A 23,304-nucleotide genomic window follows, 5' to 3' on the forward strand; every position below is an offset into this window, starting at 1 on the left:
TCCCATCACTACAGCAGAGACTTATGGGAGTAATTGAAGAAGATATGAGTGCTGATATTGAGGTTCCCTAGATGCATAGCAACAAGGAGATGGGGTTAGGATCCTGCTCTTTTATAAAGTGATTTCTTTTATCCTGAGAATAAGGGCAGAGAATAATTTTGCTACCGTATTATAGTGAGGATTTCATGTAATTGTGAATGGACGCTACTGCTTTTGACCCAGAAAACTGTGATGAGGAGTTATGACTGGGATCTGATAACTATATCTGATATGAACTTAGCCAAGCCAATTTCTTATCTTGCTTCTGAAATATTCATATTTGGATGCCGTGGTTTTGCATTAAAATGGTAACTAAAGGCATATCTTTTTAGTTTTCTTTATCATATCCCTATTACATGGTTAAGCTGGAAAACGTTTGTTGAAATAAAACTGCAATGGTCCCTTGTCCTTAGATTCTGTACCCTGTGTATTTTGAACTGCAAATATAAAGGAATAATAATTTGACTGTTATTTGACTGTATATATCAGGAATATGCTGTCCCTTTTAGCTTGAATATATCTGTAGCATATCCCAACCTTATTATTTCATGCCCAGTTTTTCAGCACAATCAGCACTACGTGATTAAGGCATGGCACTTCAATTTCAACATTTTCAGGACTGAAGAAGCTGTATTTTTGATAAAATCCTCTCTCTTTGTGATTTCTTTGATCAGCATAATTAAGGCAGTCTTTTGGACAGAAAAATAAGTATATTCAGTATGACAGTCACTTGCTTAGAACTTACCGAGATGCTGTGGAGCCATATCATACTGAACCACAGGATCAGATATATTTAGACATACATTCAGTTGTCATTTGACTTTAACGTCGACGTGTATTTAAAAGTCAATATTAGTCTTTTTCAAAAGTTTGCCAAGTTGAGTGATCATCAAAATGAATAAAAATAGATTTTGCTTTGATAAAAGTAATGAATGTAAAGTAAAATTTGAAGAGAGGGTCACTCTTTGATATAAATCATTTGAAAGCTCTATTATATTATTTGCTTATGATGTACGTTTCATTTTTTTCATTTGGTCTTTGGAGGGGTCATTTTCTCCCTAAACTTGCCATGCAGGTTGAAGGCGTTTTTCCTCACTTAAGGAACCTGAGACTACCTTCTGAGTCAACCAACAATAATTCCAAGGTGTTAAACCCAGTCAAGCTTAAATGTGAATTCAGTGACATTGCTGTTTAGTCAGTGGGAATTCAATATATTTCTGTATAATATTCATATTTCTGTTTGTGTTTTTCTTTTTATTATTTGTATAATTCATTTTTTCTTTATGTCTCTTGCTTTTCTAATTTCGTTTCATCATCATTACTTTCGCTGGCGTTCTGTGGATGCAGCATGCCATGGGATTGGTGAAGTGTACATTCCTCTAAATAAAATATGTTTATATTTCTAATCATAATTTTATTCGGGGAGAGTATAGCAAAAATCATTAACATACACATTATTCACATTTTACTCTTCCACCCCCCCCCCACCCCTCACCCGTCAACCAATTGTTACCCTCCACCCATAAAACAGTCCCATCACATTACAGTACTGCATTCACAGAACACCAATCAACCTAATGGCAAATGACTAGAATTAGACGAGTAAGAAACATAAAGAAAAAACGAATTACACAAATAATAAAAAGGAAACATAAATAGAAATAATATGAAACAATCAGTTATAAGTATATTGTGATACATGCATGTGTATAGTCATACAGTGTTCCATCTCTTGTGTAAGAAACAACTGGAACAGCCTTTGTACTGAGTGAGTCCATAAACAGCAGCTACCTCAGAAGAAAGTGAGAGAGGATTACATGGTAGAAGGTTTCCTTCAAATTTATCAGTATCAGACCATAGGGCCCCAAATATTATGGCATATGATTGTTAATGGAAAATTAATATATTTTCCAGCTTTAGGAATAGCATCAAACCATTATACCAAAGTGATGCATCAGAAGGGTTAGCAGACCATTCCAATAACATTCTTCTCCAAGCTAGTAAGGAGATGAAGGTATCTTTTTTTTCAGTTTATCATTAAGCCATCACCTGGAACCCAAAAAATAGCTATCTGGGCTCCGGGTTCAACATCTATGTCACATGCCTCAGAAAGGGTCTGTATAGAAGACCAGCTGTCAGTCAATCGAGGGCAAGGCCAAAACATGCCAGTCAAGTCTTCTCTGACACTGTGACACCTGCCCTGCTTAAATTATGGTAGATTCTGTGCAGTTTTGCTTTCCTTCAATGGATATGGTGGAGGCCCTTAAACGGCATAAAACCAACATATGCAGTCATGTCACATTCAATGTATCTAAAGCACTGGTTTGCACAAAGATTTGTCCAATATCTCCTCTCTCAATTCTACTCCCAAATCCTTATTATTTTATGGAGGGCCACATTTGTAAGGGACATGATTATAAAGAAATATTTTAGATATGAGACCCTTAAGCTACTGTAGGTGTGAATTTGTGATATTGCATCCAGCCCTGATCTCGTGGCAAGTTAGGGCAGGTTGAGCTTTGATTTATTGATGAATCTGAAAGTAATAAAATAAATTAGAATGGAGTATGATACTTTTTTCGCAGATAAGACATTGAAATTAGTTTAAAAGTTGACATTTTCAGCTTTGGCTAATTTCTGCTATTACATGAAAGTGGAGTCTAGTTTAGCTGGAAGGCAGAAGCGGTTATTACATATGGGGACTAGGAAAGACAAACCTCCAAGCTCAAAATGCTGTTGAAACTGGGACCAGATCTTGAGGGCGGAAGCATCAATGGGGTGAGAGATATAACATGAGGGACAGAGACATGGCTTGGCAGGGACTAGGGCAGGGAGAGATATTGAGAAATTTTATTTTGCTTCTTTCTGACACCAATCTGTCTCTTGGGTCTGAACCCAGTATACAGTTTTTTGAGTATTTGCTGCCCAGCAGTAGTACAATTTGGATCAGGAAAATCCAATTCTCCCTGCACTTTCTACCTTTGGGATTCTCATAGCAGTGTGGTTGCATAGATTTGGAAGATTCAGAGTCGTATCATAGGTAAAAATGTTGCACCGCGTAGAGCAGATATTGCTATCTTACTCTCACATTCCTCCTCTGAGCCTGCATTTCTGTCCTGTGTTTTGTGTTGTGTATGTGTTGCCTTAAAGATATAAGGTTTTGCTTTTTGGTATTGACTTGAGGTGTGGCATTTATAAGTTGTTAACTTTCTGGTTACTATAACCCAGGGGGTTGTTGGCCATAACACTGCCCCATGAAAAGGTGATAGCTTATCTTTTGAGTGGAAAAAGGATTGGACAGAAACTGTGGAGGACACAGAAATAAATATAAAAACCTGAGCCAGACATTCATTTTTACCCAATTAATTCTCTCAGCTAGAGACATATGGAGTTTGCCCCATTTCATTTTTTATGATTTAGCCCATTTTCTCCACACAGTTTCTATACAATTTGGAATTCTCAATCATGTAGGCTACATCCGCACCTAACCCCACTCCCAATGCAGGACAGCATAGACAAGCACGCTTTCTCCATCGCAAGTGATGTCACCGTCTGCTTCTTTTCACACTGCAGCCCACAAGCCATGTTCAGACAGATAAGAGTCAGAGGATGACACTTCCTGCGCAGCTTTAGTAAGCAGGCCACAGTTGGGCCTGGCGTGGTCAAGAGCTCAATTTATTTGTAATCACTTGCTTGTGCGGCCACACTATGACTTTATGTCCAAAATCAAACTTTTCCAAGACTGCAAATACATATCCCCATTCCACCCAGACAAATGCCTTCTCTGATTCCATGGCAATAACTGCAGGCTCATCCAGATATGCACAACATTGCGATAAAAAGCATTAGCGAAGGAATGAGGACCCCTCTTAAAAACAGCTTAGTCTGTTGAAATGATATCTGTCATGGTGGCATCCAACCTGGAAGTAGCTTAGCCAGTATTTTCACATTAGCATCCAGCAGCGATGTCGATCGATAAGGGCTATACTCCGATGCATCCTTTAGCAGGAGTGTGATAGATACCTCTGTGAGAACCTTCCTGACTCACAGAGTGCTTCAACATTTCAAGCTGGGTGAAGCCCAAACAAAAGCTTTCAGGATTACAACAGAACTAAGAAAGTAATGAGGATTTGATGGGGACAGCCTTCGCCTGTGTCTGATTCTGTATCTACCTTTATGCTGTCGTTGAATTCAAACACTTTAAATTCTCTCCGGTGTTGGTTACTGCTAAGCCATCACATCCTTAAATAATGTACGGAATCCAAAGAGCATGAAAAAATAATGACTGTAATGTAATAAGATTTTGGGCTATTTTTTGTTTTGCGCTCCACCCCCACGTGATGTCATCACGTCGTAGCTGCAATCAGTGCTCCCAGCGGAAGGCACTGCGTTAAAGAAATGGGAAACTGACTCTTTGCCAGATTCACTATTCAAATCTGACTCCTCCCTGCTACAGCGCTAAGTGCTTCTGTTTACTCAGGGCGAGAGCTGGAGTGGTTTACGGGTTAGGAATGCAGCTCCAAGCCCTTGACAGAGCCAAAGCCGATGCTTTCATACCCTGCTTCTGATTCATTTATTTTTTTCTGTTTGAGATTGTAGTTCCCATACAAAATTCATTATTTAATGGGAGCTCTTGTTAGATGTCTAGTTTTATATTATGGCATATGAGAGGAGATGGTATGCTTTGATTTCAGGTCATTTGCTTGTGGGAAGTACAATATTCAATTGTTACAAAAATTACACATTCTTGTTAGGCTTGAAATCCAGCACTTGCCTTGCCCACCCCCTCTCCACCACACACCCCTCGCACCCCAAACATCAAAGGAAACCGCTTGGGCATTTAAATATATTATTAATCTGGTAACACTTTACAATAAGGTTCCATTAACTAACATGAGTTAAGGAATTAACAAAGAACGAACTAATATGTTAACATTTATTCATGTTAACTAAACCATTAGCAATGGTGGAATAGAAGCTAGAGATTGAGCAAGTAGCCTTCTTAGGTGTAAATAATGTGCTATCTATGCAAGTGTTACATTTAGAACAATTTGTTCGTGTTAGAAAATACTTTTCCTGCCAGTGTATGAAACAATAATTGTGATGACTAAAAGGGAACAAATCATGCTTCAATGACATTGAGATAACATGGAAGAGAGTGGTACATGATTTTATACATTTTTTATAAATTATTTGTTCATTTTTGCAAATGCCCTGTTTATAGATTCATTCCGTTTTTTTTCCGGTTTGTTGACAAAGACTGAACTTAATACAATGAAATCTTATTGTAAAGTGTTACAATTAATCCCTTGCATATGAACAAATTTAGGCTGTTGTGAGGTTCACAGTGTTTCGGCTTATTCAGAATGTGTGGAACCCATTGTGGCATTAAAATTGTGTGGGACCAAATATGATATTTGGGTTGTGTGGGGTGTAGGCAACAATACTTCAGTTTAACAATGTGGAAAATTTAACCTTTTAGAAAAATATTTTGGCAGACCTTAGGTTAGTCAGTCCTTTCAAACAAATTCATTCAGTGCTTTAATGTGGCATCAACCAAATCGGGTCTGTATCTTCAGTTCCTTTAGGATGCAGTACAATTTAGGATGTTTAGGACTAAGTCAAGTTTTGGAGTTTGGGGGAGTTAAGAGAAGAAACATTGTCTTCCTGTGTTTTGTGTTGTATGTGGCTGGTTTTAGATTTTTACCTAATTTCTTTTCTTTATGTTACACTGTAGGTGGAAGTTTGATATTTCCTGGCAAGGTCTGATTTGTAAGTCTCTCTGTCTCACTTCTGGTCATTTTAAGTTGCTGGAAATTTCTTGCGAGTTTGAAATGCACCATGCAGACATTGCACGCATTGTGAGTGTTGCATTACGTGAGGAGTTGTCGCCACCTTTAACGAAACAGGATTAAAGGTGTTGTTTTGGAGCTTTGAGCACTCCTGCTCTCTCTATTTTGGGCTTGTCTCTGCAAAGTTATTTGGGTAAGGAAGAGTAATGAGTAAAGTCTGTATGAGTAGATTGTTTTTCATTGGTACACGTCTTTTGTGTAACCTATTTACACACATTACTGAAACCGTTGAAAATGGAGTTGGCTCTCCCTCCTTGGAATAAAAGCAACATGTATCAAGAGTGAGAATCAAGAAAATATATATAGAATAATTTCAGAAACCATAAATTACAAGTGAGCACCTGCTAGATATCTCTCTCTCTGTGACTCAGCTGCCAGCAGGAAGATGAGTGTCTCTCGGGCCTCCAGAGGTTCGACTGCTGATTTCCCCGGTGGCCAGATGGAAATGTTTTATGGATCACTCCTAACAGCTGGACCCATATGCTTGCTGTCTGCTGAACCCTTGACCTTGTGAGAAGTCAAAGTCAAAACAAGGCCTGATGTGTTTGGTGATGCGCTTCCGTCGCCTGTTCGGGAAGGGACACGGCGAGAGGCGCTGCTCCCCTGCTGAGCGGGGATGGAGAAGATGTCAGAAACATTTTTACATTCATCTCCGTTCTCCTGCGAACCGTCTGAGAACAGCAGGCTTTGCTCGCACCTTGCAGCGTGGAGGCTTTTGTTCATCTCTTGTGAGAGATTTAGTTTCAACGGGCAGTTTTTTGTACCACCTATTTCATGTGAAATTCACCTCGCTTCTGCAGTCTGTTGGGTTTTGGGAATGTGTAATGTGTTTTTCAGATTGTGATTTTGTGCTCTTGCGATCTGTTGCTAGTGAGTGGGAAATTGCCAGGTGTGTTACCTTCCTGTCCATTGCCTGTAGAGGAATTCTGTTTAATTTAATCAGTTTAATTCCAATGGATGGACGTATGAGAGTGACTTATTATAATGTCCCTCTTCCTGTGTTTGCCTGTAGGCTCATTGTAGGCTGTACTATTTCATGTTCTGTCCGTTCAGATAAGAGGCTTATCCTGGTCTGACCGCGCTGTGCGAAGTCAATCCATTTGTCTATTATTGATCACATTCTTCTAGCTGTATCACTATCAGCAAGTTCTTCCTGCAATACATAGGGCTGCGTGATAGACAGATAATAGTTTAAACAAAGCTTAGCAAGTGCATTTTGAATGTTAGTAAACCCCATAGACATAGAGGGGAGAGAAAGAGCCTGAGGTCGGAAATGACCCCTGTGCTCTCCGACTCCCTCGGTTTCTCCCGCTCAGACGAGGCGCATTAACCTGCAGATGTGCGCATTGTCAGAATGCCCGGCTCACCGGAAAAGATAGAGGTGACCCTTCAGACTGGGAAAGGCAACGATGAACTCAGACGTCGTGATTGTTGAATTACAGGAGAGGCTGTCGTTAAAGTTTCTGCTGCTGTTCTTGGATTGTGCGAGAATGGTTTTACCGTAAACACAGAGTATGGTTATTCTTTGTTTACAGTGACTATTGTTATGCATAGATATTGAGGTCATCCGCATTGATGTGCTTTTCAAAATACAGAATCGTGTTCAATCTGTTATGATTGCAGCAGTCTTACACTGTGGTATTTGTATTCTCTGGGGTATAAAAAGGGCATGCAATTTTTGTGTTTTCAACTGAGGTAGAGAGGGAGAGGAGGAGAAGGGCAGGATCCTTCGTTAGACACAGTGAAGCACACCACATTAACACAGAGGGACTGATAGCAGCATTTTTTTAAGAACACATTTGTTGTGCTGGCAGCATTAATGTGTAATACATTAATTAATAATACCCTGCTCACAAAGTGCATGCTAATCAAGTGTTGGGGTGTTTGTGCTTCTATAAAATAATTTTTTTCAGTTTACATTTTAATTACATCATTTGCTACTTACTCGCAAAGTTCAAAGCATGCAATGCAAGGTGTTGTATTTTGAGGCTTTTGGTGAGTCTTTTGGCATTTAAAATTGAAAGTCATTTTGAGCACAAGAAGATTTTAAAGAAAAAGTCACGTAACATAGCTGTGCTCATCAATTGAAAAATAAAGAAAATGTGTCATCTTAAACACTGAACTACCCCTGTGTAAGAAGCTCTGGATAATTATTAGCTTTTACCCATAACCTTATGCCATTAAGTTGCCATAGCAGAGACAGAACTGTAAAATTGATGCGTGTTGAAGTGCAGTTAAAAATGCATTTTAAAAAGTGACATCTAGCAAATTGTGCAAACTTTGGCAAAGATTGTTTGGTTTGAAAATGATGAGGCTAACTGGGTTGAATGTGTTCCCAATCAAACAATTTTATGTTATTATCTTTTGTCTGTTCTTTTTATGTTTTTTTTTTGTTCACAGACATGTCTAGTACCTCTTCTGTGAAAAAAAGAAGGACATTATTTCATTTTGATGAGGTGAATGGTAATTAAGAGATTCTTGTTTGATATTGGGTTCAAGTGTTATGTGACAATAAGGCTGATGTCAGATACAGTAATCAATTACCATCATGTGTTTTTTTTTCTGCATCGTGTGTGTGGATTTTAACTCAGAACAGAACCTAGACCAGCTGTAAGAGACTGATGGGAGATCCCAACTGAGCTGATATGGACAGGGACATGGGAACTGGGAGGGAAATTGACAACTTTATCTTTAAAGGGTGCTGCCAGATATCAGTTCCTTTGATGATTTACCTTGTGAAAGAAAACTGTAAAATGCATTTTCGAAGGCTATTTCACGAAGTAAATTCCTCTGCAATAACTAGGTAAATAAAGATTGAGAGAGGAACTTTCTTTCTTACAAATAATATATTGGATTCAAATTTTTTTCAGTAAAGATTGAGAATACAATTGAAATACTTTGGGTCTGGATTATCTCTGAGAGCTCCTCGTTTAAACAGGTATTTTAAATGTGTGGGCTGAGTAGCTCTGTCAGTATCCACTGTGAATGCTCATTTATTTGTTTTATGTGGAAAGGATAACAAGCCCTGTCTGCATTCACTGCAGGGCCCTGCATTCACATGGTAAATATTATGAATCCTTGAGTTGTGAGGGTGAGTAACTGCATCCTTTGCACTAGCAGTGTGGTGATGGTCACAATTCCTGGATTGATTATATTTACCCTTGCACAAGCAATGTGGTGATCGTTCATTTCTGCTGTTTTCTTTCCTGGGAAATGGACTATCCACAGCAGCTTAAGAATAGCTAGACATTTTTGGTGCAGTGACGTGCCTCAAGGTGTAGAATTGTATCCTCAAGGCGCAGAATCGAATCCTCAAGGCGCAGAATCGAATCCTCAAGGTGCAGAATCAAATCCTGGCCATGCCAGAACCAGCTATGAGTGGCATAACTGGCATCACCCAGGAAGGTGGGGTGTTTCCCGCGTCATCAGGCAGTAGCAATGCCCCTGATAGATTGGGCAGCTGCAGGCCTACAGCTGCTGCACAGGAACTGCAGACCTCCAGTACAGCGGCGCTCAGCTCAGCTGCTTAACTGGAGAATGAAAAGAAGCGAAAGTGGTCTGCACTGCACTTTAGAGGACCTGCCTGCTATCCTGCACTCTACTGGGTCAACCGGTGTCATTACATCTATGGGAGGGGCCTACAACTGTGAGTGGGCTGAGCAAGTAAAATGAGTGATAAAAAGCTATCTAGTGTTGTACAATGGGGGCTTCATTCATATCTCCCCTAAAACACGCAATGTGTGGTAGCTCCCCTCAAAACACGCTGACCCTTTTTCTTATCAGACGGTGCGCCTTCAGCTTGTGGCTGTTGTTATTTATCGGCACACTGGTGTCAGCTAAAGCACTTTATGTATGTAAAAATAATGAACCCAAAAATGCAAATCAAATTTCACATCTACTGTCTGCACAGGATAACGAAAGATTGTGGAATAAAATGTAATACAGTCTCCCTTTGACTGTTTGCACTCTCATTTGACTTCTCGTATACCTAGCTGATATTTTTACATTGCAGTGGCTTCATTCCATTTTTTTAAATGAAGATAAAACAACTGCAGAATTGGAAACTGCTCCTCAATTTCTTTTGTTGTCCTTTGTTTAACTTTTTTTAATTCCAGTTTAGGCCAATGAAGTACTTTCACTAATTAAGCCTAATGGGCAATGTGTGTGGGCCTGTGTTCATCACATCAGTCTGAGTGAACACAGGTCAGCCCTAATTTGCTCTGAATGAGCCAGTTTGCCTAATTTTGTTCAGAATGATTACTGCTTAGAGCTGATATAAAACAAGGTTAAATTATCTACATAAATAACTCCTCCCACAGTACCATTCTCCTTGTCAGTCTTGCATGCACAGAACAATTTTGAGATTTAATGATAGCAGAGACGTGAACTTACAACTTCCCCATACTTAATGGCTTTAACAAAAGTAGCAACACGTCGTTACCATTTGAACCAATTTGCATTCATCTTGAAGAAGTTCAATAGGCATGAAACATTATCATATTAAGGCATTATTTTCTGCATTAATGATTTTTCTGAGATGAACTGCGGGGCTAATCGAAATAGCGGCAGCAGAGAGGACGGCGAGGAGAAGGCAGCGAAACCTGCACTGCGAAACAAGTAAAGCAGCACACGCTAAACGGAGTAATTATATGCAAAGATAGGCAACACCGACTTCAAACGCAGAACCCAGCGTGATATTTCAGCTTTCTCCAGAAGAAAACCGGGTCTGTCCAAATTGGCAGCAGATGGCTGTAACAGTATGTGTGGGAATGGATTCTGACTTTTCGAGACTTGATTGGTGATTAGCGTAAGCCCTTTGTTTTCCGGGGAAGATGAAGGGAGCGCTTGTAGGGAGGGGGTGTGCGCGAGGTCGGGTTCTGACTGTCCTCGGCCTGGTAGTATGGATCTGCTCGGCGCCTTGTGGTCGTTAATTGTTGTTCTCCTCTCTCGTAGGGGACTGGCGGGAAGCTCCCGAGACACAGAGCTTGTCAGACCTGTCATCTGCCGGACTTGTCTCTCTGATCAGCGAGTCCCCTTCATCCTCTACTGGGCCTTCATCTCCCTTTGCAGACGAGCTCTTCGCCTTGACCTCCGCACTCCTGCTCTGTTCGCTCGCTGCTCGCTCCTGATGCCACACCCACCTCTTTGTACTCAGGTTTGTAGGCCAGTACCGACAATGACTTATGACTTATGTACATAGAATAGTAGTGCTGTTTGGTTCAGACGAGAGCTATTTAATTACAGTGCATGCCAAGCCAGTCTAAACCTATGTTTATAGCCATTGCTCACACACATTCACATAACTGAATGTTAATGTTCTGTTATCATGAAAAGTTTTAAAACAAATGTGCCCCGTTAGTATCTGTGAAAATTTTGCATATTTATCCTCTTGTTCAGGCTATCTTGGATTCAGGTCATTATGTGGTCTATGTTGATTTCTGTGCCAATGAATAATTTGTATCACCTACGAGTCTGAATACTATTAACAGAAATTGTGGATTGTGGAATCTCACTGTAGACAGTTCTGAAGGTCAGAAAATGTTTTGAGAATTTTCTTCTTGCTTGAAATGCTTCCAAACAAGCAGGAACTTTCATGGTAATGCTTCCATTGATCCACAAGCAAGATAAATTAAAATTAGGAATATGTTTATTTATTTATTTATTTATTTAACTTTGTTTTTAAGGACTACATATTTCACAGGGTAGTATGGTGGTACATTGTTGCTGTAGTTTATTGTGCTTGTGTGCATACGGCTTGATTGTGCTTATGTGCAGGGGACAGCAATTTGTTTAATTTAGTCAGGCAACATTATTTGTTGTGCAAGCCATGTGAAACATATTTGTCACAAAATGACAGGACTTACATAGTTCATAGTCATTCTATGCAAACAATGCAAGTGAAGTATTAGACCTTCTTTTAGTGCCTTTGTTTTTCACTAACATATGATCTGTAGTCAAAAACAATATGCCTCAAAATCACTCAAAAAGCATTGTTTCTCTAATGAAGACATCCAGAATGTATTTCAAAACGTGTTAATACTCATTGGATAATGGAAGATGATTCATGGTTTCCCAAAGTAGACCTAGTTGCCCACTATTTTGCAGTGATAAGTTATCTTGCTTCCAAAGTTTAACTAAATGAATTGCATAGTTCCGGTGGGGATTTGTGTGTCACTATACAATAAGTTGTATTATTATTTGTTTTAGTCTTTATTGAGTACAAAATGAGAGTGTCAAAACAAAGCTCAGGAATGGTTACAGCTATTAATCTGCAGACATGGGTCAGTAGGACCCCCATGTTCAATAAATTATTACATATTTGACTATTGCTGGCTAGATAACACATAACATTAGATGACATATACAGTAGGTTATTATATCCAAAGCAACCTCCTTTCTCTCCAAAGAGTGTGGAAACCTTACTAGCTAGCATGCAAATGTGTATGAAGTAAGCTGTGAATTGTGTATGTATATTATTGTGTATATTATATTGAGTCAATCAATGAGCAATTAATTGATCATCTGCTCATTGATTGACTCATGTTGCACTTGCAGAGCATTGTTGCTCACCCATATGGCTCTTTGGCATTTTGTATCATAAGGAGCTAACCTGATGAAGGAATTGCAAAATACATTGTTCGCATCTGAGGTTGTCATTGAACTCAGCTTTAAGTGCAGTAAGATCTTTTTCATACTTTTCTGTGTGTGGGGTTTACAATATGCCACTATTAGTTGTACATATATATATGTATGAGTCATCTGGAAAATGAGCACTGCAAATCCAAGTCTTAACTGAAGATGGAGAATGATCATCTCCTTTGTTGCGACTTAAGAACATTTTAGATGTCAGGCAAAGCCACCATTATAGTCATTTTGGTAGGTAGTATTTTAGCTGGCGGACTGCCTATTATCAGTGTGTTTCATGCTATATCAGCTCCATTGTTATGCTATATTATAACAATGGGGCCCGACTGTGGGGGGCACACTGAATGTTTTAATGAAGTCAGAAAGATTCCATGTTGTCATGGAACCAGTCCTTAAGCCTGCTGCCTAAGTCCTGCTGTCAACCACTGACTTGGGAGCTTAGTATTTTCCTAACTAGATCCATATGCCAATTGTTCAATTTGACAGGTAGGCATTGTAACAGAAATACCATTTAGAGTAGTATATGCATATATACAGTATATTATTATTTACTTTATTTAGTAAAATTAAAAAAAAAAAATACTAAAACATTTAATTTATGTATTGTTGTCCATTTTTATAATCACTAGTAAGATCAGATAGATAGATAGATAGATGAAACAACTCAGCACTGTTGGAGGCTATGTAGTACATGAGTGATCAACACTAGTGCTGGACAGTCTGTTTTCCTTGTTATTCAGCATTTAATTGGTAAATAATGAAGTTTATTACACACTCAGCTCATCCTACTTGATTACTTGGGTCTATACTGACTGCTGATTTTATGGTGAGAACACAAATAGTTGTTGCCTTTTACCTCTCCAGCAGCTGCTGCTGGCCACCCCAGATGTTGTACATTTTCCTAATATTTAAGAGCTTGTCAGAGTAAGCAGAGTACGGTGTGAACATTTCCGTGATTGCTTCTTAATTGAACAAACTAACACAAAAGCGTGAAGCGAATTTGAAGGCATGATTTTGAATATTGATTTGGATGAGCTCGATCTCGTTATCCTGGCGTGAGCGCGAATGCTGAATGAGGTTTCTTTTTTTTGGCCTGGCGGCGAGCCACGGTCAGTGGGCGGAGGGCGAGTACCTGACTCACAGATAAATTGAAGAGCGGACGGGCGCGGTGTTGCCGAGATTTATCTCTTATCCCCTCAGCAGCACTCTGCGGACACAGGCTTACACTGCACACTTTGTGCGAGGTACACCTCTTTACGCGCCTCCAAGTTGTCAAAACCGCGCTATATATACCCCCACCTCACATCGATCAAGTGTGCTTACTCGGCCCCTGCCGTGAGAAAAAGCTTGTTCTTCCAGCCCACCAATGGGAAGAGGGGAAAGGCAGCAGGCCCACCCACTGGCTTCATACACCAGTCATATACCCAACCATGCAGGCGGATGACAGTTCTTAACTGAACCAGCACAGTACAGCTCATGCACAGAGATATGCTCCAATCAAAACCTGTAGCAAGAGCTCCTCACAAAAAGAGGTAAACAAGGGGACATGCAGATGACAAGTTCACCTGTTCAACACATACATGCACCTTGGTAAGTGTAATGCATATACAAGACATGAGGCCACCTGACAAGACCAGGGCCAGAGGAAGAAACAATATATTAAACTAGTTTTTTTTTTTTTGTAATAGTACCGTAAATATTGTCGTAGTATTAGCACACCTTTCCTTTTTGTATAGCCTCAGCCTTGAATTGCCTGGCTGTAGACTAAACCTCGTGACAGAACATGCTGGTGCCTGTAGCATGAATGTGAGCTTCTGTGTACGTTAAGAATTCATGTCCAGCCAAATGATGTAAAACCAGACAGCCCAGCGGGTCCATGCATGGCTTCCTCCAGTCCTTTGGGAGCTTGAGAGACAGGAATAAGTATCCACGGGAACAAGTTTTCCACCTCAATGACTGGGCTTGGGCGTGAAGTGGTCAGGAGAGAGTGAAGGGTGCTACTGTCGCTAGGGGTGCTGCATGGAGCACAAAAGAAAAGGGAAGAACGCATTTTCTTTTTTTTGCAATTTTACCCAACTCCTGCACAATTTCCTGCTTTCCATTCAGTTAGAAGACCTTCACTAGTCATGTTCTGTTCTAAGTAGATGCACCAGAGTTGAAACCACACCTAAAGGTCTGTCCTTGTATGACATTGGATATGTTTGTGTCCCGTGAAGGGCGGTGATGTTTGTTGTTAACAGTTTTGCAGGGTCAAAGTGTTAAGAGCTGAATGAGTAGGCAAGTCCAAGTCTTCAGTGCCTTTTGATGGTAGTGATGGTTTTAATGGGACCTTGTTTTTCTGCTTGGTTTTCACATGATTTTGAATTTGAGAAACATAACCGTCATCTTATCAAGTGGTCTGTAGGTTTTGGGTCTGGCTGTGAGCACAGTAACGCACCGCTCAACCTCAAGTTAAAATTTCTCCATTTTCTTGTGGGAGGGAAGGGGATCTTCAGAGCACCAGGTCAGATACAAGGATCTCACTTGCTCTCCAATACAATATTGTAGAGTGCCACCACACTACCCTACTGGCAAACCGATGTCCTCCTGGAAGAAATCCATTATTTTTCAAACCTTGCTTGTTCAGTTAGTGCTTTCATGTAAGTATATCAGAATCTAGGGAAACGGTTGAGTTCTGTATTCAGAATAAACAGCAGTTAGGTAGCAGAGGCCTTCAGTGAAAGGGAAAAAGAGGATCATCTAGGACAAAAGATGCGGATGTGCTTATTTCATTCATTTCCTCTCAAAAGGACCCATCGGTGCTTTGTAAGGCTAATATAATATTGCTTATTAAAGGCAAGGAACTTGAGAATCAGTTATTCTCTTGGCAAGGGCACAAACATTGAATTGCTGTGTGAAATAATAAAAACTCAACCATACCCAATTGGATTTGTGACCCTAAAATGAGGTTGAGCTTGCCTTTCATGTGCTTTTTTTCTGTCTACATAATTGAGTTAAGATCTCAAATGGAAATCCGGGGCCACAGTGCATTATTCTTTGTAGGGCTGAGCTCACAGACAGTACAGTTATGAAATGCAAAAGGTCACAATAATTTGAATAACAAACTGTGGAATGATGCATTACCATTATATTTTTTCATGCCATTGATGGTATTGTAAACGGATGGTGAAGACATAACATATGCTATAACCTTTAAAGCCATATTTTTTTGCAAAGTGACCAGAACTACTTAGTTATGAACTCTGTACTTTCAATGTGACTTGAAAATACAGAAAAATATTTTGTTGTTTATTGACTTATTATACTTACATTATGGTAGAAATCAAGCCATTGGTAATTGGGATCACATTAGAATATTCATTGTTTTTTTCTTATACTTTACATCGCTGAAAAGCAATGCATATTTGGCATCTTATGCAAACTGTTTGAATTTGTATTCTGTAACTGTAGTACTGTGACGTGTCCCTTGGTCTCATTCTGATAGTAACTCCAGTTTTTAATGAAGAAAAAGTGTGACTTTTTAATCCTGGCATTTTTCAGCAGTGATAATAAGGAGCTTGATAAGGTGTGACCGTGTTCTGTGTGTGGGGTTTACAATATGCCACTATTAGTTATACATATATATACGAGTCATCTGGAAAATGAGCACTGCAAATCCAAGTCTTAACTGAAGATGGAGAATGATCATCTCCTTTGTTGCGACTTAAGAACATTTTAGATGTCAGGCAAAGCCACCATTATAGTCATTTTGGTAGGTAGTATTTTAGCTGGCGGACTGCCTGTTATCAGTGTGTTTCATGCTATATCCGCTCCATTGTTATGTTATATTATAACGTGTGACTTCAGGTTTCCTACCCGTTCTGTTGACTGTTCCGTCTATTATCAAAGAAACTTAGTATCTCTATGCAATGTTTACCGGTGTTTACGCACGCACGCGCACACACACACACACACACTCTTTTTAGTCTAGTTTTTTTTAAATATTTTGACATGACATACATATGAAAGCTTCTTTGCTTTAACCACCAAATCTATTTGTTTTGAAATTTCCCATACCTTCAGTTCCCTTGACTGCCTGATTGTCAAAGGAGTTAAATTTACCTGAAGAGAGAGAAAATGAAGTGTTCCATGTGGGAGTTTAACTGGTTGCAATTTTTCAGGTGTCTATATCAACATTTTATAATGGTTTACTGTTGTATTTATGCTAGAAATCGATTTTCGTTTAACTAATATTTTTGAAGGAGGGGCTGCCATTTTGTTGCTTTTGTGCTTTTTATTTGTGCTCCAGGCAATAAATAAAAATCTCCCTCCTCGTTTAATAGAGTATGCAACACGTCTCTGAGGGCGGTATCTGATGGTGCTTTTTTAAAAGGAGTGATGTAGAGGTTATTACACCACTGAGAATTGCATAGTCCTTCTTCCCTGTCCCAAAAATCATACTCTTTCAAATGTATTTTCATTGTTCAGTTTAATGTGGTACTCATTTTGTCCAGTCACCACAATCTCTAAGCATGAACAGAGGTCTATGTTACAGTATATTTTACAAACAGATATTTGCAATGCTGCTTTTGATTCAATCGATCAATTATTGACTGAATTGCTTTAGGTGGATTTCGCGGAAGTGGATTTATGTGATTTTGAAGTGTTTTAACTTTTACAGTAGCACGCAATAAGTGTTTAACCCTCCTGTTCTGTTCATTTTTTAGGTACAGCAAAAATGTTCCCGGGTCAATCCCCATACAGGGGGGGTTTGCAAATACATGAAATGAACCATTTTCATTTAAAATGTTGATTACACTAATTAAGGCCAGTAGAAGAAGTTTCATACTGAAAAAATAATTTTAAGTATTTTTCCTAGATTTTCAAACTTTAAAAAGGGTCAATTTGACCCGCAACATAACAGGAGGGTTAAGTAATTTTCTGTTTTAAATCTCATGAAAGGTTACATGATAACATATTACATGATAGCAATTTGCATATGAACCAAGAGATCAAATTGTCCACCCTTTGTGCAAAGCTCTGAAGAAGAACCTAATATTTTTCCACTTGAACCATAGAAAACCTGAACGTTCATGCTCACGTGCCGCAGAAGTAATTACCTGTTTAGCATTCTTTATCTGATCTAATAAGTGCTGCTGTAGATGCCAGTTGATTTACATGCAGGACCGGTTTCACATTTGTATGCTAAATATGGATTTTCATGACTAGGACGGCACCTTCGAAGAATACAGACTGGAGAGTTACAATAATCCCATGGTTTTCAGTACTGCAGTTGAAGAAATACAACTAATTTGTTGAAAAATATGCTGACAAACATTTGCTTAAATAAGCACTCCATCTCCAGCTACCTGACTTTGGGTCTTTCTCAGTCTTTCAGCGTTGTGTAGCTGCTTTGCAGCATCCCAGCTGTAGGGCTGTTGACTCACAGCCCGAAGGGATTTCGCTGGAGATGGCTTGCTTGTGTGTTTTTCTCACAGCAGTTCCAAGAAGTTTAACACGTTCCAATTATAGACAAACGGTTTAACAATGAATGAGATCAGAGCATGTTTTGCACTGGTGTGTCTTTTATGTGTGGTGCATTAAATTCCAATCAAAATTTTGTGTTATTGGCAGTGAATAGGGAGGTCCAGCATGTAGTGTACTGAAAATGCGTCGTTCAGCTCATTGTTTGCTTTCTCCGTATCATTATCAGTTTATCTTATCAGTTTATCTTAGGCTAGATTGCGAAGCTTCTAGATAAATAGACCTGGCCTTCCGTGTGGCTGAGTCTGGAAAGGAACTTGCTCTGAGCAGGGGTCTGTCTGCTTCCTGCTGGGGTAAGTTAAGCTTTCATTGGCTAGGGTTCCAAGGTATACCCCTGCTTAAGGGCATCTAGCCATTGACCTGGTGCCTACTTGTCATCAGTTATTTATATCGAGGGATGTGGCTTTCCTTCGCTTAGCACAAGTTTTCCTCTGCCAACCGTAAATGTTTCACGAGTCATTTTATGTACAAGTAATTTGCAGCTTTTAATCCCTGTCCTCATAGATCTCTTTTGAGCCTTTTATTGATATTTTGCACGTTGCATTTGATAGATTTTGAGAGAGAAACACTGTTCTCCCATTTAGGCTGGGCAATGCATATAAAACACGCAATTGAAAGAGTCTAATAAAACGTGGTAAGAGTTTACAAAGGATGCCTACAATATAAGATGTTTTATTAATAGCTGCTATTGTACATAACACATTGGTTGCTGCTTAGTTCCAGATCTTTGAAGGTCTTTGAATGTAGTTGTGAAGCTTTGACTGAGAGGCTCTGGATTTCAGTTCACAGGTTCCTCTTTGCCTCTGCACATGTTTCTTTTCATTTTTCCTTAGCCGCAGAATTGCATTCAGTTCCCATATGAGTGTGAAGCCATCACAGTAGATGTATCAGTGTCAAGTGAATGGGGCAGATCAAGCTGCAGTGTTGAGATAGAAAGACATGTCCCTGCACGGCACTGTAAGAATCGAGTAGGTCTCATCCTCAGCAGTGTACTGAATCGCACGTGCACAGACATACATGTGCATGTGCTCTCGCACACGCTCAGAAAGACACATGCACACGCTCAGAAAGACACATGCACACGCTCAGAAAGACACATGCACACGCTCAGAAAGACATATGCACACGCTCAGAAAGACACATGCACACGCTCAGAAAGACACATGCACACGCTCTAGCTAAAGACAGGCGCATAGCTGGGTGCGTAATGAACGTGGGATAGCTTTGATGGCCTCCTCACTGCAACATGTCTCAAGTCGCTGTCAGAGAGCATGATTACGGTTGGACTGGTACCTGTTTGAACTTATATCCAATCCTCTCCTTCCTGAATACATTCCCTCCAATTAGACTATTAAAATTCAGAAGACGAGAGAAAAATATTAAAGGCTGATTTACATTAAATTGGGATTACATAGTATTAAAACTGAATGTCAATAGTACACTCTCCAATAAAGGTTAACGTGCACATTAAAATTCAGGGAATAAATGCTTTAAATCATCTTCAAAGGGGTTACATTCATACCTCTAACTATTCAAGGGGAAATTGGATTTAATTCTTTCTCTTGCTCCCTTTTCTCATTCCCTCTCATTCTCTGACTCTCACAGTCTTCTGTAATGTGCAACAAAAGAATTGTGAAATTGGCTTGGTAATCACTTGCCTTGGTAATCACCTTCTGTCTGAGTGTCATTGTAATTCTCGGATCACCCACTGCATTTCCCTTATCCTATAATCTCCCTTATTATATATTATTGAATGCCATATTGTTTGATCTAGCATATTTAGTGGATTATTCTTTGAGCATGCATAGTATTTAATGGTAAATTCTTTGACTGTATTTTACTCTCCACTGTACTTGTTCAGTGTATGTAGCAGTAGTGGCTACTCCTGGACGTGGAGTCCCAGTATCTGCTGGGCTTTCTTTTAACTGAAAAAAGCAGAAGCCAATTCAAACCCAAGAAAGCAGATGAGGTGAGTTCACTGTGCACTCAGTCGATCAATTAAGTGCTGAGTAACAGTGAAACTCAGCAGATCTCCAGGTCTAGGGCCGGCCACTTCAGTTTTCAATTTGGTCAGTTTAAACTTGGGTAATCATTTGCGATATAGCACAAGGTTAATGACCCATATGAAAAAGTAATAAATTTAAATATATGGCAGGAAATTCTAAATTTATTTTAATATGTTGTGTAATATAACATTATTAACACTCTGTGTCCACAATTCAAAATATTTACTTATGCAAATACATGGAATAAGTAAATATGCAAAAGCAGCCAAGTTGGAACATTTAAAAATATATACGTATATGTGTAATAAATGCATAAACAAATATAAGTATGTATGCTAATACATGTAGTTCCCATATATTTCAATATATCATTTTTACGTATGGAAATTTTATTCTTCATGGCATGCAATGCTGTTTCTGACATAATGTGGCTTAAGGGAGTAAATAAGCCCTCTAAACCTGAAAAGAGATCATTAAGAGAAACAAGCTTGTTAAAATTCCAATTACAAATTGTTGTTGTAACAAGAACTAGCGTACCCCGTGGCACCCAGTGTGAGAACCACTGACACAGCCCATTGTTCTGCCCTGTGCAGATGTTTTTCTTATTCTAACCTGTATTTGTGCTGTAATTGTATTTTATTTGAAAAACATGATTCCTTGGTTTAACTTTGTCTGCGACTGTGTCCTTCAACCATGAGATTTGCTCCAGTACCTCGTGGGAGTCTGTTCCCTGCAATCTCACTTTAAATCACTTTCAATTAAAATTAGTGAATAATTCATAAATTCATCAGTGCAAATGCTAAAGGGCACTCTAGAGCCAAAAAAGCTAATAATCATGAGTATTTTGCATAGCAACAGTTATTTAATGTATTTCTCTATTTGGAGCTGAGAGTAAAATTAATTCATTTAAGATTTTCTAAAAAATCTCAATAATAATGTTCCAGTGTGCCCCAGTGAAAGTGTTTGATCGGATATATTATCAACATTATGACTTTATTATGACTGAATCCATGGCTGCTGCTGATTTGATTTATACTTGGCTCTGAGTCCAACTAAATGCTTGTCCAACTGGGATTTATTTTCTAATGGAATTATACTGCCTTTTAATGTTTCTGAGTCATAGAGACAGTTACCCTGCCCAACAAATACTTCAGCTGTAAAAAAGTCATTTTCAAGGATAGAGTAACTCTGCATTTCTGTGATTGAAACCTAGCCTGTTGCAGCTAGGTTAATATATTCACACACAAGTAAAGAGAATCATCTCCATCTCTCCCAACATTGTAATGACCACTTTCACCAACGAATGCAGTTTACAGCTGATAATACTTTTTGGAGTTCTGCTATATAGTCCAATCATATTCTGCTGTCTTGGCTGAACCTAGCTGGTGGTGGAAGGAGGGGAAACAGACCCCTTGTTTGATAAAGATATTTACAAACTTCTCTGTGAAACATTAAAGTAGTAATTCACTTTATTGGGTGTCATCTCGGACTGAAGAAACAACTTAATTCCCTCAAGGCTGCTTCTATGCCGTGATTAAATCAAGAAGCTGCATGCTAAGTGTTTTCTCTGCTGCCGCTAGATAAGGTATTCAACACATGACTTATTGGTATATGGCCGGTACAACAGATTAGCACTGTACAGAGAGATGTTCTGCCAAGAGCAAAATGGGAAATATGAAAGTGGTATGGTAAGTTGTATTATAAATACTTGGGTGGTGGGGGTTTTATGCTGTGTAAAGCACAAGAGGAAATACCAGTGTCTTAGATGCTAGATGCTGTCTGAGCATTTTAGAACAGTGAGAGAAAAATTGAGACTACACCGTTTATGTTAACCAACAAGTACATTTTTTTGAAACTAGTTTCTACCTAGCTGTACATTGGTACCATTGTACAGGACTGAAACATTTAATAATTGTTGGCTAGTGTGCAAATTATGGCTAGTTTTATCTGGAATAAATAGAAATGTGTAGTGTGTTTGCCTCATTTTATATTACTATTCAACAAAAGTACACCTTGCTGTAATGTTGCAAGAGTTTTTTTAAACTTATATTTAAATTTAGATTAACATTTCAGAATGGTTGAATAGTCTGCCTAAGGAAAATTGCAAAAAGCAATAAATGTTTAGTTTGGTGCCAGTGTTTAAAAATTTCTCACGATGCCCGGCCCTATCGCTTCCCAAAATAAAGGCACTTTAGTCCGACGGTGTCTTTACTTTGCGACAGATTTCATCCGTCTCCGTTAGACGGGGGGTCACCGCCAGCGCCTCAGTTAGGCCTGCTGCGGCTTCTGCTCTACCTCTGCAGCCAATGCATCCGTAGTTTCTTGTCATCATAATGCAATTGGCTGAGGCTTCTGAGCAGAAAAAAATTTGGAAAGGAAATATACATAATTGAGCGGGCACGCGGGCCTGGAAGGCTGGCTCGGCGACGCCGGAGTGCTTTGCGGCGCGGCGGCGAGAACTCGCCGGGGCCCGTCTCGGCGGGGTTCGGCCTCCCCGTTCCGGCTTCGTCTGAAGTCGCTGCCGCGGGAGGGCTCGGTGGGATCCGCGTTGAGCCGCCATGAATATTTCACGAGGTGCGCATCAGCACCCATTTGCTATTGGCGGATGAAAACGGCCCCCGGCTACAGCCCTTTTCACGCGTAACGTCAGATTCCGGCGTCGTTAATGTCGAGGGTTCGCTCCTCTCGCTGGCGCTCGGCGGCGGTTCACAGGTTGATCCCATCCTCGATATTAATACCGCTAACCGAGCGGCTTTCCTCCGGTTCAGTGGACGCGTTCAATCGGAGAGTCGCCGCCTCCGCTGTTCAGTGCAAGGCGGATAATACCCATGGCTCTTTTCAGGCACGGAGAGCCCCTCCCCCTTTTATGCCCCGGGTAATTTGCTTCTCATTCGCATCTCCCATATGCTGGGTAGAGACTGGAGCGAGGGGGACTGCTCTGCCTTGATGGCCGTGCTTGGGCTGGGAGGCACTTTGCCTCCTGCTTCTGCAGCAGGGACCACAGAGATTACAGGCTCCCAATTTGTACAGCCTTTCATGGGCTGGCGCAAGCCTGCATGTACTGTACCTCAGCGGAGGATTATCTCTACAGTGCAGAGGGCATTGGAAGATACGCCAAAACGCTCACACATACTGTACATGCCCACACACACACGCATGCCCATTGACACACATGCACACACACATACATGCACAAACGCGCACATGCACAGAAACACAAACACACACATACGCCCACA

At 39.9% G+C, this 23,304-nt stretch overlaps 1 protein-coding gene across 3 annotated transcripts in view; it reads left to right on the forward strand.

Moving 5' to 3' along the window:
• b3galt1b (UDP-Gal:betaGlcNAc beta 1,3-galactosyltransferase, polypeptide 1b) overlaps positions 1 to 23,304 on the forward strand; it is a 126,947-nt gene that overhangs the window by 25,997 nt on the left and 77,646 nt on the right. For all 3 annotated transcript variants that reach the window (XM_035407917.1, XM_035407916.1, XM_035407918.1), the window contains one exon: positions 10,845 to 11,046. The gene's annotated coding sequence lies outside the window, so the exon portion shown is untranslated. The remainder of the gene's footprint in view (positions 1 to 10,844; positions 11,047 to 23,304) is intronic.

This window comes from Anguilla anguilla, chromosome 3 (genome assembly GCF_013347855.1).
Source record: "Anguilla anguilla isolate fAngAng1 chromosome 3, fAngAng1.pri, whole genome shotgun sequence".
NCBI classification, from domain to species: Eukaryota; Metazoa; Chordata; class Actinopteri; order Anguilliformes; family Anguillidae; genus Anguilla; species Anguilla anguilla.